The following is a 20,668-nucleotide window of genomic DNA, read 5'->3' as shown; positions in this document are numbered from 1 at the left end:
GCCTTCTCTGATGAACAGAAAAAGGGTAAGGGTTAGACATGGAGGGTTAGTGTTAGCATGGGGACTTTGTGGTACCCAGATGTAAGGCTAGACTGTGTGGTGATGCAGGATCATGAGATCAGCTCAGCTATAATCACAGCCAACCTTTTGATTTGTATTCCCTTCATCCTGATACTCTTATCTTCCAGTTTCATGAGCGCTGTGATACACTAATCCTTCACTTTTCATTCACCACTCAACACTTTTATCAGTCTATCTGGATGCTGGAACAAACACTCCATGCAATGCTTTGATAATAAAGCACACATCTGCACCATTTCCCATGCAGACTTTCAACTACTGTTTGGGAATAAGCAATGTGATTTAGATGGGTATCATTTCAACATACTGAGCACACAAATTGCCTGATGTTATCTGGATCATATATCAGATGAAATGATTTCAAATTAGACTTTGGTGTGGGCCTAAAACATAAATATTCAATGTGACAGTTAAGGTAGAGAGAATCTACAAATCGTGAACATTGCGAAACTTGTATTTAGAGTGCTGAAATCGTTCTGGCCAGGCTAGGTAAGCACTACTACTACTAGTGCAGAGTTTTGCAAAACCTGCTAACATGCAAGTCCAAAATAAATCTCTATAATAAAAACATACTGTATCACTGAAATTACTAACTATCTTTCGGAACATTTGACAACAGCACAACAACAACGCACAGGTTGCGATGCATGAAAACAGTAATGGACAGTCCCTCATTTACAAGTGTTCCATCTAATAAAAACGGCAGAAATGAAGCCTGCGCTGTAATATGCTGATTGGAACTCCCTCCATACTCCTCATCAGCAGTGGTGACATATCATGTGATGGGGTCAAGGCTGATGGATGGTCTGTGGGGACCGGTAAAACCAGGCCAAATACATCACACTAAAGGACTGTCTCATGTTTGTAACATATCGCTGACATCAAATCTTGCTGTTTACAACTTACAAACAGTTGGAGGTTGCTTCAGGCAGCTATTGGATTGTCTGATGTCAAATTACATGTATTACTGTACCTATAAAATAAGCTGGCAGAGAAGTCAGTCTGCCATCTTTTGACTATTTCATAAAAAGTATGTGCACTAAATATATAACATATATTATACATCTATATTATCATGAAGATATCAAGTTGTATCAAAATCACTCAAATAAACTAGGAAGTTCATAAGAAAACAAGGTATTAACTTCCCATTGTGTACAATATCAGATATTTCAATCAGATTCAAAAATGGTAAATTATACAAATGGTATCTAATATCCTAAATACACAGAAGCATAAACAAAATATGTATTCAAAATGACACATTATCTTTCTACAGCACCTGGCATTGCAACAGAAACCCAAACCAGAGGGCATTCTGTTCTAGTTCCATCAGAACATAAGTTGCCGTTACCTTATACATATGTGACATTTACATGTAATTTGAAATACAGTAGAGGAATACAGACAGTAGGCTTGTAATCTCGCACTGATAACTGCATTCAATTTGAGTGTGGAATTCAATTTGGAGAGGATTACGCTATCTTTGAAAATCTTGAAGCACATAGAAAAGTTACTGAAGAAAGTTAGAGTCTTTATAATAACATTTGCTATCAGACACTCACAAAATAAGGGATGTAACTAAATGTATTCTGAAGCAAGACTTTTTCAAGTTCCCAAGAGAGCACAGATGGCCGACTGCGATGTGGGCGAAGTACTACATCAGAGCACAGTTTATGTAGCCACCAGGCCGATGTCTAGTGAACTGCAGGAATGGTAATCAAATCAAACGTTCAAACAATGGTTCACCTAGGTTGGCTTTACTGTACTATAATGTAACATCAATCAGCAGTATATGAGACATTCCTCAAATATGGGAGAGGAAAGGTTAGAAGAGAGACGTACAGAATAGTCCCTAAGTTGTGTTCTTATGTGTTATGCATGATTGTATGCTCTGAAATAGTCAGAAATACCTTTAGGTCTGCATGCAAAGACACTACCTTTCATCTTATTTTGTAGGTATCACTTTACAAAAATACTTTATGACATAGATTTGTCATTTGGTTTGAGTATACTTAGTGATGCATCATTGATCATTACTAAATTAACTGTCCCCTAGTTGTTGAGGGTACAGTACTTCAAAATCAGCAAGATGCGGCATGCAAGCAATAGGAAATAACATTAGCAAAAGCCTCTAATTGTCTAAATTTCTATAGTTGCAAGCTGGTAAAGTTTTATACAGTGTCGTATACAAGCTATTTAATGGACATTTGGTGAATTGAGACTGATAATCAATCACTTGCAATGTTGAATTGCTAAACATATCTACATTAATGTCTACATCAATTTATTATTCCCAATACAGCCCTCCAAAAGTTGTCCTTATTTAGACATGTTTTTCAAACAGCTAGCATGATAGATTTATGAATATGACATCATCACTAATCACTTTTCAAGGGAACACAGGTTGGATTATCATATTTGACACAAATTCTGATTAAAGGATAATGTTTTTAGGACTTTTGATTTTAAAAAATAAAGTAATGTTTCATCCACTGTCAATGAAGACTGATTATATTACTTATTGATATTATCATTCAGTTGCAACTGGGGATGAACAGTCACAGATGAAAAGCAGCAATGAGGTGCTATTCTGACCTAAGCTGGCTATTTTCTGCTGCGGTCAGGGACAGTCATCCACGAAGAGGGCCCTTCCCGAAGTCATAAAACCGAGAATAGCACATGACGTCGCTAGTCGACTATTCAAACTCATGACTTACAAAATGATGTTAAACAGTGACATCAGGACGTGATATCCATCGCACCTCGGGGAAAACTCACCGCACGCAAAAACGCAATAAAATACAAAACTGCACCTTTATGACACCTTGTGCTGAAATTGGGGGACAGCGAATGTCCCCCTGCGGACAGCGACGGTACCCTACAGTTACACACCATTTCGTGCCCTTCAGTGACATATCATTAACCGCATCCTCCATTATGGACAGGACGCATTTAATACGACATTTGTTATTCCAATAATGGGGAAAGAAAACAGATAATTTTACTTGAGGTAATTGAGTAAGCAATTATAGACCAAGCTTTTGGAAACCGCTATTCAATTCAGACCAATTTCAAGTCACCATTTCTTTCACAACAATTGGTAAATTTTCCTTTCATAAGTCTCGCAATATCGACAGACAAATTACATATGATTTTCATCCCATAAAGTGATACACAGAATCCTGTAATCACTACAAACTTTCTACAAAAAACACATTTTATATATGCATAGCTTGCAAATCTAATCCGTGTGATTTTGAAACGGATACTTCCACATAGTAACTACAAGCAGGGATTATGATGTTGTCAATGGGATGAGAGGGTTCAAATATAAAGTAAAAAATTCATTATTAATAAAACGGTGATTTTTCTTTTTCAAGTGAATGTGAAGGGTTGATTCATGAGCATTGTCAATGATATTCAGCGCCTAAGCAGAAGAAGCTTCTCGTACCATAAGTGCTACATTAGAAATTCTGACCTAATGTCTGTGGCACCCTAACTCTTTATATTTCTCCACAGCTGAATTGGTACTATCCCCGTTATAATTTGCATAGTTATTGTGCAGTAAAAAAGTAAATTGCAGACTGATGATAGATCTATATCTATAATTTTTGGGTGGTTAGCCTTACTATCAAAATACTTTTTGTAGTATCGACGGTAAGAGAAAACATGTGTATATGATATTAGTGAATATGACACATTTTATGGTGACAAGAAATCCAATCTGTTCCCCAAGCTTACAAAAAGGAAAAAGGTTGAACAACGTTTTATACTCCACAGGGGAAATCTTGACAGGAGCAAATATTTATGAAACCATTGAAGCAAGAACACTGTTGGGAATCATATTCAAAACTGCAGGCATATCAACTAAACTACAACACGCCAGACAGCTAGACTTCATCAAACTCTACCAATTCACCACAAGTCCTACAGAAAAATGTATACACATGATGAAATACCACACTGCCATGAGGCTTTGAGTGTGGTTGGGTTGATATAGTTGGTAAAGCTTATTAATTTGCAGCCCTGCGTATTTGTGGTTTTACAGTAGCCCAATAATTCTGATCTCATGCTGGAGGCATGTAGGACTACTGATCTACAGCGCGCTTGTTACAGCCCCTGAGCCTCTGTCTGCATAACAAATACAACATGACAGTTGAGGGTGCTATCAACATTTGCTGAAAGCTTTGGAGATGAGGGACACTCTAATCAATATTAATGCCCTAATAGGATTATGCTAGATGTGTGTACTTTCGGACCACGACAGCCGTTCCGACAACAAAGATCAGCTTTTGTAAATTGTATGTCTTTGATGTGAAATTTGTATCTTCACATTTGACACGCTGGAATCGTTTTTCCTGTGAATTAAACAAGGTTTTTCTTATATGCAATTATGATTGAAACTGAGCATTACAGACTGTCATACAGTCATGTTACTGGTTAAAAGTACAGTTTACATTTGGCACCTGAAAGCCGCTTTGCATTGAGAGAACTGCACATAATTTACATTGACAAAATATTGTATTGATGACCATTAAAGTTCTAACGAGTTCTAATCCTTGGTCATAACTGCGCTAGAAATTGAGATCAAAGTCAAAAATAAAAGATTGTGCGTAAGTGATAAAAAAACCTGAGAACACCTTTGAGAATAGACATTTAGAAGGTCCCCGAGCTTTTGAAACAAGCCCTAATGTATGATGATGACCATGATGGTGCGGAAATTATGACTATTGAAGACAGGAACGGACAGAGATGGATGGGAGAAAACTGGACAAAAACATGACATCATTTGTATGGAATTTATATGATGGGAATTCCACTGTACAACCATTCGGAAAAATATGATGAATACCAATTACTCCAGTTGATTGCTTGGGGAGAATATGTCAGACAGAGATGTATGGGTGGGAAAACATGATCTCACTTCCAAGGAATGTGCTGGAATAGGATTCTGACCATGCCCAGAGGGAGATGCGAATTGTAGATGAGTGCACTAAAGGGTGTGGCACTAAACCTGGAATTGGACCTCGTAATTTCTGCAATATTTCTTTTTTTCCATACAAAACCAACATTTTGTCATTCCGTTTCCACATTTGAATAATATTATTGATTCATTGGTATCATTTACAAATCACATAAGTATATCTATGAAAAGATCTATTTCGTCACAGGATTATTGTTGACATACTATTGAGGCAACTTTGCACCGCTTACCATCTTAAATATCCATGCAAATACCGAGCTACGTGATTATTGCATGGAAACATTATTCATTTTCCCACATTTCAAGTGTTGGGCATATCAAGCATGCTGCATATGAATATGAACTAACAAATATGAATAAAAGATGCATGCCTGTATTTTGGACTGCCAACATGCACTATCCACATAATGCATTATTATTAGAGTGCCAAGGAAATAAGTCCCTAAAATGCAGTATTTATGGGTGTAGAGCGAGCACATTGTATTTATAGATGTGATTATCTTGCTCTGTATTTGTGTGGCCGACTGGAACAGGTAGATAGTGAAATACATATGTATGCAAACCTTTACTGTAATTTGTGCTCATAAAGTGACATGAATTACTAAGGACAGAGTACTTTCACCAATTATGCTATGATTGGACAGATGACTTTTAGATGTTGGGAGAGTCTGTATGTTTTGAAGTTAATGCTTAGTAGGCTGTCTTTAAAATTATCTATGAATTGGAAAATATGATTCATCAACATTTTGTATTTCGTTCTGTTTCTCAAGTGCAAGGCTGGCCCAGCTTAAATTTTTTCCCTATTTCACTCATTGTTTGGGAGCCCATGTTATTTATTTTCTTTCTTAATTCTGTCATTAAAACCTTATAGAAATGCTGATTTTCATCAATTTCATGTCATGAAGTTCACTTTGTTTTACGTTCCCGGTGAAATCCGTCACGACAAGCCAATTTCTGTCCCTGGACGGAGGGACAGGTTCAGGAGATAGCCCCCCATATGACAGACGTATACATATGGGATTTATGGTAAAAAAATTGAGACAAAATAAAAACAGTTCTTTTTGGGTAGGACATAGTACGTACACCTGCAACTGTCAGTGTACTTTGTTACATATTACAATGACTCAAGCACAATACTGATATATGCTCCTTATTTTCAAAACACAAGATAACAGCAGAGAACTATTCACATATCATATTGGGAGCTTACCATTTGGACTGTAAACCACCTTATCTTTGCCGCTTTGGACTTTGGTTAATCCTGTTTCACAGAAATGTGGGTCTTTCTTCTAATCAATCTGATTTCTCTGTGCTCTTTCAGCTCCATTGAAAGGAAATATGTGGGTCAATATAATCTCGGAGGGACAAAAAAGACTTGCTCCAAGGAAATGCTGTGTTTTATCTTGTTGATTTCTGCTGGACTGAGTGCATGTTTATTGGAGCGAGGAAATCAATAACGTGATGGACCATGCCCACATCATCAGCCAACTGTCTGCCTTGGCAATAAAACCTGTCTGCGGGCCGTCCAAACGCAGTTAGCTGGATCCTGGCACCACAACAGGGACTCTGCATATCTCTCTTTGGTCACATTCTACACGTAATGCCAAAGACGGAGGCTACATGCTTTTTCAATAGCTACGAGTGTAATGCGGCTTTGCTACAGATGTTTTTAAATTTTCTGTAAATCTATAGCCAAGCACACTGGGTCATCCTTACTCCTATCACTAAGTCCTACATCTCAGTTGTTATGAATTTGTCATCAACACAGAAGTGACAATGACTCTGACACACCCAGTCATCAACATTGATATTTAAGATAAAGTTGTGAGACAGGTATTGTTGTCAGGAAAATAGCTGAGTTAATTGGGTCATCTGATATTTTGCTACAATAGATAAGTCTCAAGAGACAATAAAAATACATTCATCAATGGTCATGTGCAATGATACTGTAACTCATCCCTCTATCGGTCAGGTAGGGTGTGGTTATTGACATGTCTGTCTTGTCAAAATGTAATTAACAATTAGCTGTGGGGTATAAGTAGGTCATTTTTTAACATAGCTTCTAGACAGTATGATCTTTAGAAAATAAGTACACTGAAAAACAAAGATGATAGACTTCACATTAGATTTGACATATATAGTAGACTAGGACAAGGTAAAAATATTGTTTTCTTCGGTCACTTGCAAAACTGTGGGTTGCCAGCATTTTTACTGGTATCCACAATTTTGCAAAACTGTCTAGTAGATGAAATTTTGAAAATAAACTGTCAGTAGGATTCTCCTTTGCCCTACATCCCTGAGTTCTCTCCATTGCATGATGGTCTGCAGAATGTTCCCTGGAACAGGCCCCAACATTTGTATTCATAGACTTTGCAAGAAGCGACTCAAGCTTCATCAACAGCCTTTCAGAAGACATGAAAAATTGCTAAGATCATTTAGATGAAGTAACTCAATCTTCAAGAGTGACTTCTTTGACCTCTCTGCTTCACCCTTTGCTTGGATCAAAGCAGTGGTCTAATAGACACTGGTTGGTATTACATGGATTCTTTCAGTTTGAATGCATTGGGGATCTCATTTCAATGATGAGCTAATGCAAATTGATGATCACACACAGTATCTCCTATCTAAAATTGACAGTCAAGACATTATCTGGTACTTTTCAACCTTTGATTATTCTCCTTGGGATCCATCTGGGTCAGCATCCAATTTTTCTTCCAAGTGAAAATTACCTCCGCACTTTTAATGGCATGCTGGGAGCCATGTCCACCAAAGTCGAACTAAAGCTAACTGACAGTCTTTGACTAATCACCTGCTCGTTCCAAGGTTGCTGTATAGATTTGGCACATACTGTATATCTGTCTTGGTTTGATGTTAGCCTTGAAAAATGTTGATTTACATTGATAACGGTTTACAGAGGTGTTGTTTTCCCTTCTGGTAGCATGTCTTCCGTGACAACACCTGTCATGGGACAAGATGATATTCACGAGTACCATGTATCCAATCTCGGTGTGCCTCCAGCAAGGTTACCCGTTATTCTGTGATTTAGCACTGTGCTGTGTTCTTGTTTCATCAATGGTGGCCTTGAATGGTAAGCAGGTGAGGGTTACATTGTTTGGAGTTCTCTTCACAACTGTATTGGCATGATGAGCAATAACAGTTTGTAAGAGGAGTTCTATCACCTGGCCGCTGAGCGATTGTTGTTTCCTGTCAAGTCAAAGCTAATAACAATGGTCACCTATACCATCATCTGAGTCAAGGCCAGACTTAACAGCACTTATCAATACACTGCCTTACTCGCGGTTATATGTATTGACAAATGCTTATGAATATGACAAAACAAATTCAAATATTGATGTTTATGGCACTTTTGGCAGTGCGTGTAGTTGATGGAAAGGATCAAATTCTACAATCTAACTGAAAGTACGTTCTGGTTACTAATCTATCAGTTATTGTCAATGCAACATGGGATTTTCGTCACAACAAGATGGATATCAGCGAAGTGGTGTGATCTGTTGGTAGTTTATCACATACAGAAAACATAGCGGGTGGGTGGGAAGGAGATACGTTATACGTGTTAACTTACGAGGATGAGATATCTGTTCCAGCCTCTGAGATATAAGAATTAAAAGATGGGTTACCTTTCCAATGTGTGTGTAAATTTTTACAGGCTTCTTACAGGCTAAACATGTGTGTGTAAATTTTATTTTGTCTACTTTCTAAAACTGCCTGTGTTCAAACTCAAACACAGGACCCAAATCCATGAGAAAAGTGGATTTTAAAAAGCAGATAAACCTTGGATTTACCTGCCCCGCCTCCCTGCCCTGCTAATCACCACCACAGCAGCTGGGAGTGAGCCCACCTTGCCTGGGGGGATGGAGGCAGCAGGGGACCGTCCATATCACATCAGGGGAGGGTGTCCTGAAGGGAAGAAAAAGGCATGATTAATATCTAGACTTCGTGTACAACTAATACATTCATCCAATAGCGTCTGATCAGACTCTGATAATTCCATGAATTCACTATCACTGCTGCAAGGCTTCTCGAAAGGTGTCCTTCATTTAGTAGTTTCCACTCAGGTGATCTATGACTGAGATGATCCTAAGACTCTAAGGAGCTTCAAGATGATCTTTAAAGCTCTTTGGGCGATCACAGCAAAACCATGCCCAAAGGAACTTTTCCCAACAATCGTAAAGCAAGTAAGAAGCAGACATCATCAGGACAATTTCACTAAACAAGCAATACTGGTGCAGCAAATCATAGCCAAACGTTTGGTTCTTCGGCTATATCACCTTTCACCTACTTAGATGAGAATTACGTATAGGTGCGTAACATTTTGTACTTGGCATGTCTTCGGTCATTGAACAGATCTAACATTCTTCTTGAACTTGAAGAATCCACAGTCTTTCTTCTGGCCCTTTTATAAACTAAGTCGTGTTGCAGCATCGAAATTGTAAACTCCTTCATGTCACCACCCCCTCTCCCCAACAGGTATGCTTCCCTGCTATCTCTGACACCAGCTGGCTCACAAGCACAGCCCGAGGCCATCTTAACCACAGTGTATTCAGCCTATTCATCTGGACTACCAGCAATGTTCAACTGCCGTCATTATCTTTTTCCCCTTTTCATGACCACTCAAGCGAGCTAACAGGATAATAGCGCTCACCCTGTAGATGAACACAGCAGCTAGGGGTCACTTTGGTCAGGATCACAATTAACATTTGCATTTTGAGGAGCTACAGAAAACGTTCTGGAAGCTAAAAAACACTCCTTAAATGCAGCGAGTTAGCATTAATCAAAAGTTTCACCAACTGTGGTTTAAATCTGTACTTTCGTTTTCTGGCTATACTGGAATAAGTTGCCTGGCAGGGGAGCGTGCTCGTTAGATGGAACAGCGCAGCGCGTGGCGGCCACACTCCGAGCAGAATTAGACTCGCGGCCATTCAAAGCGGAGACGGAAAGGTCAGCTGGGTCGCGTTCTTGCCCAGACTTTCCCACATGAAAGTGTAATGAGCGTGTGCAACACCATTGTCCCCACTCGCCACTGAACTCTTTCTACAGAACAATTAAAGCTTGGGAAGAAATCTCGGAGGGAGTTCAGCTGTTGTCCCTAGCAGGGTGCAATGCACGCACACACGCCCATTCTTTCCAATCACTTAAGTGTGCCAAATCATGTTTAAGACTGCATTGTTGGCAGGGAAGACTGCCCAATGTCAAGGATTCTAACATCTTGACAAATCCTCCACCCTTTCCCTCGCGTTTAAGAGTGTAAACTGCAACATTTCTTGGTGAAAAAAAGGAAAAGTAATTGCGTATACTTATTAGTAGCTAGACACACCCCTTTTGTTGGGACTGTCATGAACTGGACCCCGCTGAAGAAAAATTGTTCGAGGTTAGGTTCTGCAACTTGCTATTGTGTGAATGTGACGAGGAACTTTTCTGTAGGAACAATGTGGTCGAGGGGCGTATCAACATCACTACGTAGAGTCCAGCTGCTGCGGGGTGAGGTTTCAAAACCAACTCAACCCAACTTTTGTAACAACCTTATAGCAGCCAATAATTTGGCCAGCAGTCTACAATTTTTAGCAACTTAAGTAGGAAATTAGCGGCACATTTGATTTGAGATCTTCAAAAGTTTTTCAGTTCTTGTAATATAATGATGTGTTTGAACATCAAGTAATACAAGTTTTACAGAGAATCTACTGACACTGTAATGTCCTTTATGACAAACATTACTGCATTTAAAACATCTCAGGCAATAAACAGTCAAGAACTGATTAATAGACAAATTAAGGACTCTTCTAAGTTTGTAGAGCTTTAAATGTCTTCTGATCTTCTACAAATAGGTTGCACTTGACTTCAAGTCTTGCCACCATATATCAAGACAATTTTAGTTCTTCTGATGGCCCAAACAAATAAGGAGCAGTTTGAAGTTAGTGAAGAGTAAAGGTAAAGAGAGCTTTGGTCATTCTTAATGATCCAGAGAAAATTTGGTTCCCACGAATGAAGTCTGGGAGAGGAACATGTGTTTGCAGGAGACTGAATGGAGGTTTGGTGTCCTTTGTAGCTTACACCTAACTACACCATGACATCAGGTCCTGTTTCAAAGAATCTTTCAAGAAGAAAAGAATTTCCCTCAGGGACAACGGGGGACACTTTCAAAACTTCCGTCTTCTGAAGAGCCTATACTGTGATATAGTCACACACCCATCAAATCAAACCAGTGTACATGCAAACTCCTTACTGGAGTATATCTTTCATTCTCCTGAGCTAAAAATGTAGGAGAAATACTTCAGGGTTTGACAAGAACTAATGCTGGTTACCGAGAATAATTTCAGTGCTGTCAGGCCGACGACTTCTGATTTATGTGTCATACATTCTTCCGTCCAACATACCTTTGACAGATTAGATGCCTATTTGAAAAAAAAAGACAAAAATCTATATCAATCCCTTCAAGAAAAAGCAGATCTAAATGAACATCATAGGTATTCAAAAATCAGTTTGAACAGTGTATTGAATGTCAGTCGGGACCTGAGGTATTCCCTAGCAGACATGTAATTCTCCTTCAGGTAGAGGACCCCAGAGTCTAAGGAACATGTGTGCAGTGTGGTCAATTGTCACTTGATTCAAATGGAAATCCTACTTCATAATAGACCCAGCATGTGCCCTGCCCGGTTCTCCCTCTCCTACAATAGAGGTATGAGGAGACAGAAAGCATGTCTCAGCCATGCTTGCACCCAATTGTTCAAGTTCCCCTCTGCTCCTTTCAGTCCTGCCCCGGCCATTGTCCAAGTTTGGGCCGCGTCTTTTCACCCGAGTTTATCTTTAGTTCCTGGAAATGTCGCCGCCGTCTGTGGGGCGTTTGTCGGGTCTCGACAGGGTCACTAGCCCGAGCATCACATGGTCGTGTTCCCAGACTCCTTAAGAAAGGACAGCCCACATCTTTTATAACCATCTGCTTTCTACGAACCACAGAATTTGGGAGGGAAAAAAACCCCTCCCTTTCTTTCCTATTTTCTTCCCTCTGCAGTATACCATACCTATAATATGATCTGAGAAGAGACACAGAAGTGCTGACCTGTCTTTCTCATGTCTCCTGTCTTCCACCGCCTCTAATTTTCTTCCCACATGTTTCCAAATTGGTCGAACAATATAGTCTACGAGAAAATCCCTGGCAATTACAGTGCCGGGCATTTCAATTGTGCCCTATGCTTTAATTTCGGACAAAACGCGGATCAAGCAACCTTGACTTTTTGACACAACGATAGATGTATGTAGCATGGCAAACGCTGAAAACTGGGAAATGTTAACACTATACATGAGCCCTAAAAGTAAAGTCAGATACAAATATATATCACAATATACCTTATGTAACTTTTTGAAAAAAAAAAAAAGCTGATGATGGAAAAACTTTTCGTAGTCTGTTTCTAAAACCTTTTTATATGTAAGTAAATCTGGAGCTCAGCAAAAATTTGACAATCCGAAACTCCTTCAATGCACAAGTAAGTCCTTGGTATAGATGGACAATAATGTTGTTCGTTGTTTTATGGGAGCAACTGATGTGAAACAAACTTTAAACTTTTCCCTCCACAGATACCTTATTTCTCTCCCATGGGAACGTCTCACTACCCAAATCCCTTCTTTTCATGCTTCTCAACTTGTTTAAGTTTGGTTGGAGGTCGGCGACCCCTGACTGTCTTCCCTTTGCTCAGGTGCAGCTCCCAACCTTCCCATGACTACACAAGCACAGCCCCAGCATCATGAGACCAGGACAGACATGGGTGTCAGCATCCCTAAAGGGATCACCAGCCTTCACCAGCCTGCTTCTAAAGCAAACATTTTCTTAGACTTTTCCCTGCAAAGGCTGCCATATGTTCCCACCGCTGTATCCTCTAACCAGATGTAAAACATGTAGCTAAATGTTGCCTTGTTCCCAGTTTAGCAACACTTCTCATTCAGGCGGGTTGCTAAACATTTACTCAACCTATTTCACAGACAGTAGGAGAGAAGGAGAAACATGTTGGTTGTGATGGTACAGAAACGAGGAGGGGCAAACGTTTCTGTGAGAGTTACGGCTTGTATTGTGTGTCCGCTACCGTGGACAAATCGATTCGGAGCCAGTGGCACATGCAATATCTTCATTGACAGTGGTCATCACCATGGCAGTGACCTAGACCCAAAGGTCAGGACCAGTCTGACCAGAGGGCCAGGTCACATGACCAGCGGCCATGACACCTGACATGGCGGACACCTTTCCAGGGAGAGGGAGGTCAAGAATGATCCTGTTGAATTGAAACTGAATTTTAAAAGGAAAACTTTACCAGTGAACTGTACAAGTGAACACCTCTATATCATAAGGACCACCTGGCCATTAAGACCACTTTTTAGAGGTATGTGTGATAAGATAAGTGACAACCTGTCCACATAGACCAGATTTTATCAGTCCCCTGAGTGGTCTTCTCGACTTTTCCAAATTATAAAAGTCCTTGATAACAACACAATTCACATCACCAGAAATACTTTCTGTCCCATTTGTTGCTATCAATACGTAAGTTTGAAATGATATTCCACAGTCTGTAACATAACCTTTAGTTGACATTTTGGTTGTAATAGGCAGCCACTGTTTGCATACCTCTCATTACCAGGAAGAACATCCCCAACCAGCAGGAGGCAAATCACCTCATCAGCACTTGTTAATGAAGCAGAAGGGCTGTTACTAGTGTTAGATCAACATTCATGGACAGACACAGCACTTTCTGTATCAGTCTATTGCACTGATAGAAAATGGCATCAAATCAAGTTCAAAATCAAATACGAATAAAAGCTTCATTTCGAACAGCAAGTCAAAAAGCAATAAAACTTCCTTCTTATTTATAATTATAAGTGTTCTTAGGCTAAGGAATGTCGTTACCGAACCTGCACAGTATATTTTTTCATAACAGTACATAGTATCCATATTGACATATTAGCACATCTGTGATATGACTTTACCTTTCCCCAAAAAAATATTTCTTCTAAAATTAGCTTCTGAACCATTTTCAGACATTCTTAGTACTACATCTTCCATGAAGATTTCTAGATGCATGACATTTCTGGGATTGTCAAGATTCCTCCTCTTTCAAGTGGTGGTGGATTACCCATGCTGGGTGGGCACATGTATGTATATGTTGGGAAAACACAGGAAGACTGGGAAGGAAAACATTTTCTGGCTGGCTGTAAGACAAAAGGATTAAAATGACAGCCAAAACATCATCCTGTAGTCAGCAGAACTTGGGAGGCTGATCATATTCTGTTTGTCTTCCCACGCAGCTCTAATCCCGAGTAATTGGATTGGGGGAAAACAGTGTTGGATCACAGAGTCAGATCAACCTCTTGTCTGACACGTCTAAAGGTCTAAAGCTATCTTCTACTTGTTCTAGTTCAGGAAAAATGCACACAGAGGGCTTGAAATACTTTTTCCAATTTTCCAGTTTTACTTGCAATTCAGAAAAAGTTTCTGTGAAAACCTAAGGCATAGTTCCTGACCCAACGGTTTAGTATGCTTATGATCAAATAACTAGCTGATTAAACCTAAGCATGAAATTTTGACGCCCCAAAAAGTTGCAAGTTGTTTTTAGGCCACACCATCTTAATTTTATGGATGACATCCGCGCGCGCATTGATTTTCGCCTGTTCTCAAAAAAAAAAAAAAAAATCACCTCCGAAGAAACTTGTAGACTCATATTGCCGCAAAGGGGCAGCATTGAGCCGGCTTGTCGTAATACACTATATACACTCACATTGTCCAACACAACTGGTATGTATGTGACTAGGAGCGATTGAAGTGGGCGCCGCCCCTCATGAGCCCAGTAGTATATTGTTCATGATATGACAATACTTGCTCTGACTGAAGGCGTGATGTTGTGTACACAGCCGAACACATTTTTTTTTCTTTGAACGGCCAAATGTTACATATGGGTCTTTAAACCAGGCATCATCCATGTTAAAAGCACTTTAATATTAGCCTGGGAGCCATCCTATTTCTACCAGGGCTCCTACACTCGCTTCCCTAAAAAAAATTTGAGGGAAGCGAGTGTAGGAGCCCCGGTAGAAATAGGATGGCACCCAGGCTACTTTAATATGAGCTAATGCCAACAAATAAAGACTTGTTTGTTTGTTACACTGTGTTCTGTGGTTTAATTGGCAATACCAGCTATTTAGTCCTCCGGTTTATCTTTTTTTTTTTTGCTAGATTTTTCTTTTTTTCGCCCTCGCGCATTAGTTTTGGGTACTCCAGAGGATGTCATCCATAAAATTAAGATGGTGTGGCCTTACCTCACTTACCATTACCTTACCTGCAATCTAGAAAATATCTTTGTAAATCACAGGTGACTATTTCTAGCCCTGAGAAAGTTACATACATACATACAACATACATTCATACCGTGTTATCGAGAAAAAAAAGTACATGAAGAAAATGGGAGTCATCAAAAAGAAGAGGACCTTTAACAGTTTTTTTTCCAGAAAATTGCCAGAGACAATAAGACTGCGGCGGAGACCACAAGGGTAAAGAGTGGGAGGTTACGCCACTTGAAGAACAGATCACTTTTGAGAAAGAAAACTTTTCTCCCATGAAATTTATTTCCTTTTAAGTGGTCAATACTCAAAGGAAACATAGGGTTTAATGGGTCAAAAGGCTGACCTACACAAACCACACTGACAGGTTAACATCAGATGATAAACAAGCTTCTTCCTGCAGAGAAAACGCATTCTCTTAATGATGGATAACTTATTGACACTTTTGGAAAGAGAAAAGCACTGGTGGTTGACCCCGACCATAGGTCAACCCACACAAAGGAAGACAGTCTTTATATGACAATTGATGAACAGACACTTTTGACCTCAACAACAACCTACTTCCTTTGGGGAAAAAATGAACATAGAATGGTACCTACTTTTCTGAGGAAGTGGACAATTTTCAGGGACCTCCCACAACTTCTGTCATCACTTGCTTGAACAGATTTCCTTTTCACTTTGCACAGTTCATCTGTTTCTCTTCTCTTGGAAACTGAGGATGTTGTAGCAGGTTGCCTATAGGACCCAAAACACTGGTGTAAGAATGGCAGGTTGCCTCCAGTTGTGGTGATTTATTCAACATATCTGTAGTAATCTATACGAACAAGTATGTCATGCTAAAATATCATAACTTGAGAGTTCATCTGTGTTGGTTGAAGTCATTTTGAATCAAAGGTGAACAGTTATTTCCAATACAAAATTTGATTTGTCTGATGACCATTGCTTTGGACATACTGTAAATGCAATTAAGTTCGCGGTGGTTTTTATTTCGCATTAAGGCGAAAATGGAGTGTTCGCGGTGGTTTTAAGTTTGCGGCACATACATTGTATTGCTAATTTGCTATATAGTATTGGACAAAAATGTTTCGCGATGGTTTTAAGTTCGCTGTGAAATGGTCACCGCGAAAAACCGCGAACATAAAACCACCACAAACATTTCTGCATTTACAGTATCATCAATTCAAGTTTGTGAAAATCAGGAAAAGCAACATCAAACTTTTTCAAGCCACATTTTGTATCAACATGATACAGACCTGAAGCTTATCTTTGAATTGGAGTCTCATTAATCCCAAACTTCTTGAAAGTGATTAGACCAAAATTAAATCACAGTATACCGTAACCTAGTTTTGCACATATATATTTTTCATGTATGTTGATTAGATGTTACTGACATTTGGTTATACTATGAAACACAACTGACTGACAAAAATACACGATTTCCCTTATCTTATGACACTTTGAACTGTAGAAAGGGGGCAGACCTGAAAAGTCTTTAATCCTCAGCAAAACAATGGATACCTCTGGCTTCAGTTTCACAAGCAGTCTTAGATTACAAGACAGATTAACTTTTCAAAGTCTTTTAAGCTTGATAAGTGGATTTACACACCATTCAATTCTTAAATGCAAGACATATTTCGATGAAATTCATCCGTAATGGCAGCTTCAAATCCACATTGGCAAAAGTTGGTGAAATTACATTTAAAAGTTGTGCGAATCCTGTAATCTAAACACTGCCTGCACCTGTCTTGGGGGCTGCACACACACACTTGTTAAATCCTACCTGGGCCAAGCAGGTAACCTAACCCTGAGCATGTGCCCAATTCCATATTTCTTTAAAACCAAGACCTGAACTTAAGTATTGACAGAGACTAAGTCTGCTGTCACCAGTATTCCTACATTGGTACACCTTGTCTGTACCAGGGAGCGGAGCTGACAGGACTTGGCTCCATCTAATCCTTAGGAAAATACGCAGTAAAGCTAAGGACAGCATTCAGACAGGAGGGACCAGGTAGAGATGATGGGATAGCCTTGTATCTGTTGAAACAGACTTCAAGTCAGACTGCTTTGACATCTATCCAGACATGCAGTTGACTGCAACTAAATGGCCTACTTTACTATCATTTAATGAAAACTACCATATCTTCTATCAATTGCTTCAAATTGTCCATAGCTGAGAGTGGTCTATTCTAGTCTTATCTTCAATCTTTAAGACAAGCAATCCAAAAGGCACTTGGCATGGCAGATGTTGGATTCAGTTTATACTAAAGAACAAAGACTACTTCATGGTAGGTGCCTACATAACAGTGAGAAGTATATTGGTATTGCTTGCTTGGATAAGTCCAAATTCCTTGACTGATCCTTCTTAGGGTCTTAGAAGTCTTATTTCTTAAGTCTGTCTTTGTAATGTGCTCTAAACTGCTTCAAATTTTGGACACCTTATTATTAGCCATAGATTTACTGGAATTTCTGCATTAACTGTCGTAACTTAAAACCATTCTATATCTCCCTCAGTCTGTCAGTCTTGACAATATGTGCATCACATCTCAAGCTAATATTTGGAAAAATTGGAAAAATCTTTTGAGATCAACTTCATTCTTTTCTAGTAGCCTTCAGAAGTTCAGGTAAAACAGAAGGTGTACTAGACACAGACAAGGAGCCCTGTCCACCCAGATAAGATGTAGTCAGAGATAGCGAGCTCCTTCCACTCCTTCAGACAGTTGTTAGTATTGGGGTGAAAGCTTCTTACCATGGAACCTAAACCATACTTGACAGGACACGGGGATCCCTTAGTTTTTACTGGAGGCAACGTCAACAAACAGTGGTTTGCAGAAAAGCTCTAATATTGGACACAGTGCTTCACACTGCTCTGTTTGGAAACAAACCTGTTCAGTGCAAGCCAGAGCTCTTGTCATTCCTGATGTACACCAAAACAGAACAAAACGTGCAAGGTGAACAGGAGGAGAAGTTTTGGTGCTGGCACCAGCCATTGTCGGACAGGGTTTTCAGCGGACAGGTTATGGCTATGATGATAAGACTGAGCCAAGTTGTTCTACAAATGCAGACAAGTCATCCATCTTGTCATGTAAGCCCCACAAACGTCCCCTTCCTTACATGTACAGTCAAAACACAGACAACTCTTTCCCTTCCAAGACGGTGAGTCATCGGAAAAGACAGACCATATATCAAGATTCAAGGGTGATTCTGTGCAAAACTTAGTGCCACAATGTCATGAAACATTGAAACATACAATGTCAAACCTTCAGTCAAGTCACATTCTCTAATTCTCTCATCTTTTTCATTTAATGTAAAAGGTGAAAACTAGATTTGGTTATGGATTATCGTTTTTAAGTATTTCTTTGTAAACAAACTTGAAGATACACACACATGGGGTAGTTTGAGGTCGGGAACATTATTGTACGCTTTCCGTTCTGTGATCACTTTTCTGTTGACTGGTCTTCAAAGTGTATCACTCAGGTAAAGGAGTGGTGAGGACACACAACAGACTGCCAGGATTGGTCTGCAGACTGATGCGTGTGGGTGGGCATGGCTGCACCTAAACACCAGCTACCTGACAAAGTGTTTGTCGCGAGTCAGGTATTTCTTAAGACCTTAAGAAATGACACAACAAGAGCGGACAGACTTGGATAGGAGGTTAGACTACAGAAAGAGATCTATTACCAACCTTTCTAACATTGGGGTGAAAGGTTTGTCTTATCACCATCAATTTGGCTGAAAACTAGCAGGCTCTAGTGGAGGGGTTCAAGACAAGAGGCAGGAACCAAAGTCAACACTGTTGGGTGTTCTCATCAATCAGAGCGTCTACTGGTTTGATCTTGTTCTCTGTGTTTTGTGTCTGCTAGTAGTAAAGAAATTGTATATCAACTCCCTGTCTGTAACAGAGACCCCAGAAGGTTATGCCCTGATTCAAAATACATGTCCCCTTTTGATCCTGAAGAAGGTGACAGTGGGCGTGTTCACCTTTACGTTGAAAGAAAGTTTAGCATTGTACTATGAATAAATGTATACTGGTTAGTTTTAGTTCACTTCTGGTATAGAAATGATATGGGCAGAAGGAGGAAAAGTTACTTCTGCTCGACCCAACGTTCTGTAGGAAGAAGCAGCTTTGCCTAACTAGTTATTTTGCCTAACAATAAGAAAGAAAATGGAGATAAATCTACAATCTTCAAATAACTTCGGACACACAGCAACACAAACAAGCACACAGACCAAAAAAAATCATACCTCCTTTTTCACAAAGGTAATCATACAATCAGGTATAAAGAGCAACCTTGCACCAACTATCAACTGGTCTGGAGCCACAAGCAGCCTAACTGTCCAGGTGTGCGATTACGATTCTTATAGTCCTCCTTCTAGCACCTCCTGTCCTTTCAGGAGGGCCTGCATGCCCCTTTTACGTAGAGCGTAATCGGCCGTTTTAATTTTACGTAGAGCGTTGCTGATCACTCCATAATTTAGCGTAGAGCGTAGGGGGGCTTTCTGAATTTAGTGTAGAGCGTAGGGAGGCTTTCTGAATTTAGCGTATTACGTAGCCGGCCCTCAGAATTTAGCGTAGAGCGTTGTTGGGACCCCCCCCCCCATGCAGGCCCTCTTTCAGCACTACAGTACATTCCAAACATACGCTGAAGCGAAAGAACACTGGAAGTCATTAATTAACAAAGAAAATAAAAAGTACATCAGGCATATAATTATCAATTGAATTTGTGCTTTCACATATTTCCTTGTAAAACCCAGCTATCATCTTAAGACCCACCCAAGAAGTAAGAACTGGTTAGTCAAGTTTGCTCCTTATCTATACTCTTTAGTTAGAAAATGACTGATTAAGGGATAAACAGTAAGGATTAAACTATTACTGATACAACAGCCTGTAATAGTCTTTTTGCCATCAGATTTTCATGAGAAAGGAGTAGATCTTTCCGTATTATCACACAGAATTGCCTGGCCATTACTGGTTGATCACTTAGCCTATAGGACGTTCACCTTAGCTTACCTGACAAGCAATTTCATTTCAAGACTTAATAGGCATATACCCATGTACTCAGAAAATAATGTCTAAGAAGTAATTCCTGTCTACATGTCAAAAGAAATGTCTATCAATCAGTGGTGAAAAAAGTGCATCCAAGGCAGTTTTTCACACTGCAGGACAAGATTGACAGATGGCAGCAACGCCAGGAACACAGGCGATTCCTGCCAGCAATCATTCCTAAAAGCCCCAGCCAAATCCAGAGATTTTCACAACAATGGTGATAT

General features: G+C 39.7%; 1 long non-coding RNA gene across 1 annotated transcript in view; it reads right to left on the bottom strand.

The window, feature by feature from the left end:
- Nucleotides 1-7,320: 7,320 nt before the first annotated feature.
- LOC136427730 (uncharacterized) overlaps nt 7,321-20,668 on the bottom strand; it is a 29,602-nt gene continuing 16,254 nt past the window's right edge. Inside the window, exons 3-4 of the long non-coding RNA XR_010754502.1 lie at nt 16,000-16,135; nt 7,321-8,986 (exon numbers count right to left, since the gene is read on the bottom strand). This is a non-coding gene — a long non-coding RNA (uncharacterized lncRNA). The remainder of the gene's footprint in view (nt 8,987-15,999; nt 16,136-20,668) is intronic.

This window comes from Branchiostoma lanceolatum, chromosome 2, assembly GCF_035083965.1.
Source record: "Branchiostoma lanceolatum isolate klBraLanc5 chromosome 2, klBraLanc5.hap2, whole genome shotgun sequence".
Taxonomy (NCBI): domain Eukaryota; kingdom Metazoa; phylum Chordata; class Leptocardii; order Amphioxiformes; family Branchiostomatidae; genus Branchiostoma; species Branchiostoma lanceolatum.
This window is presented reverse-complemented; position numbering and strand designations above follow the sequence as displayed.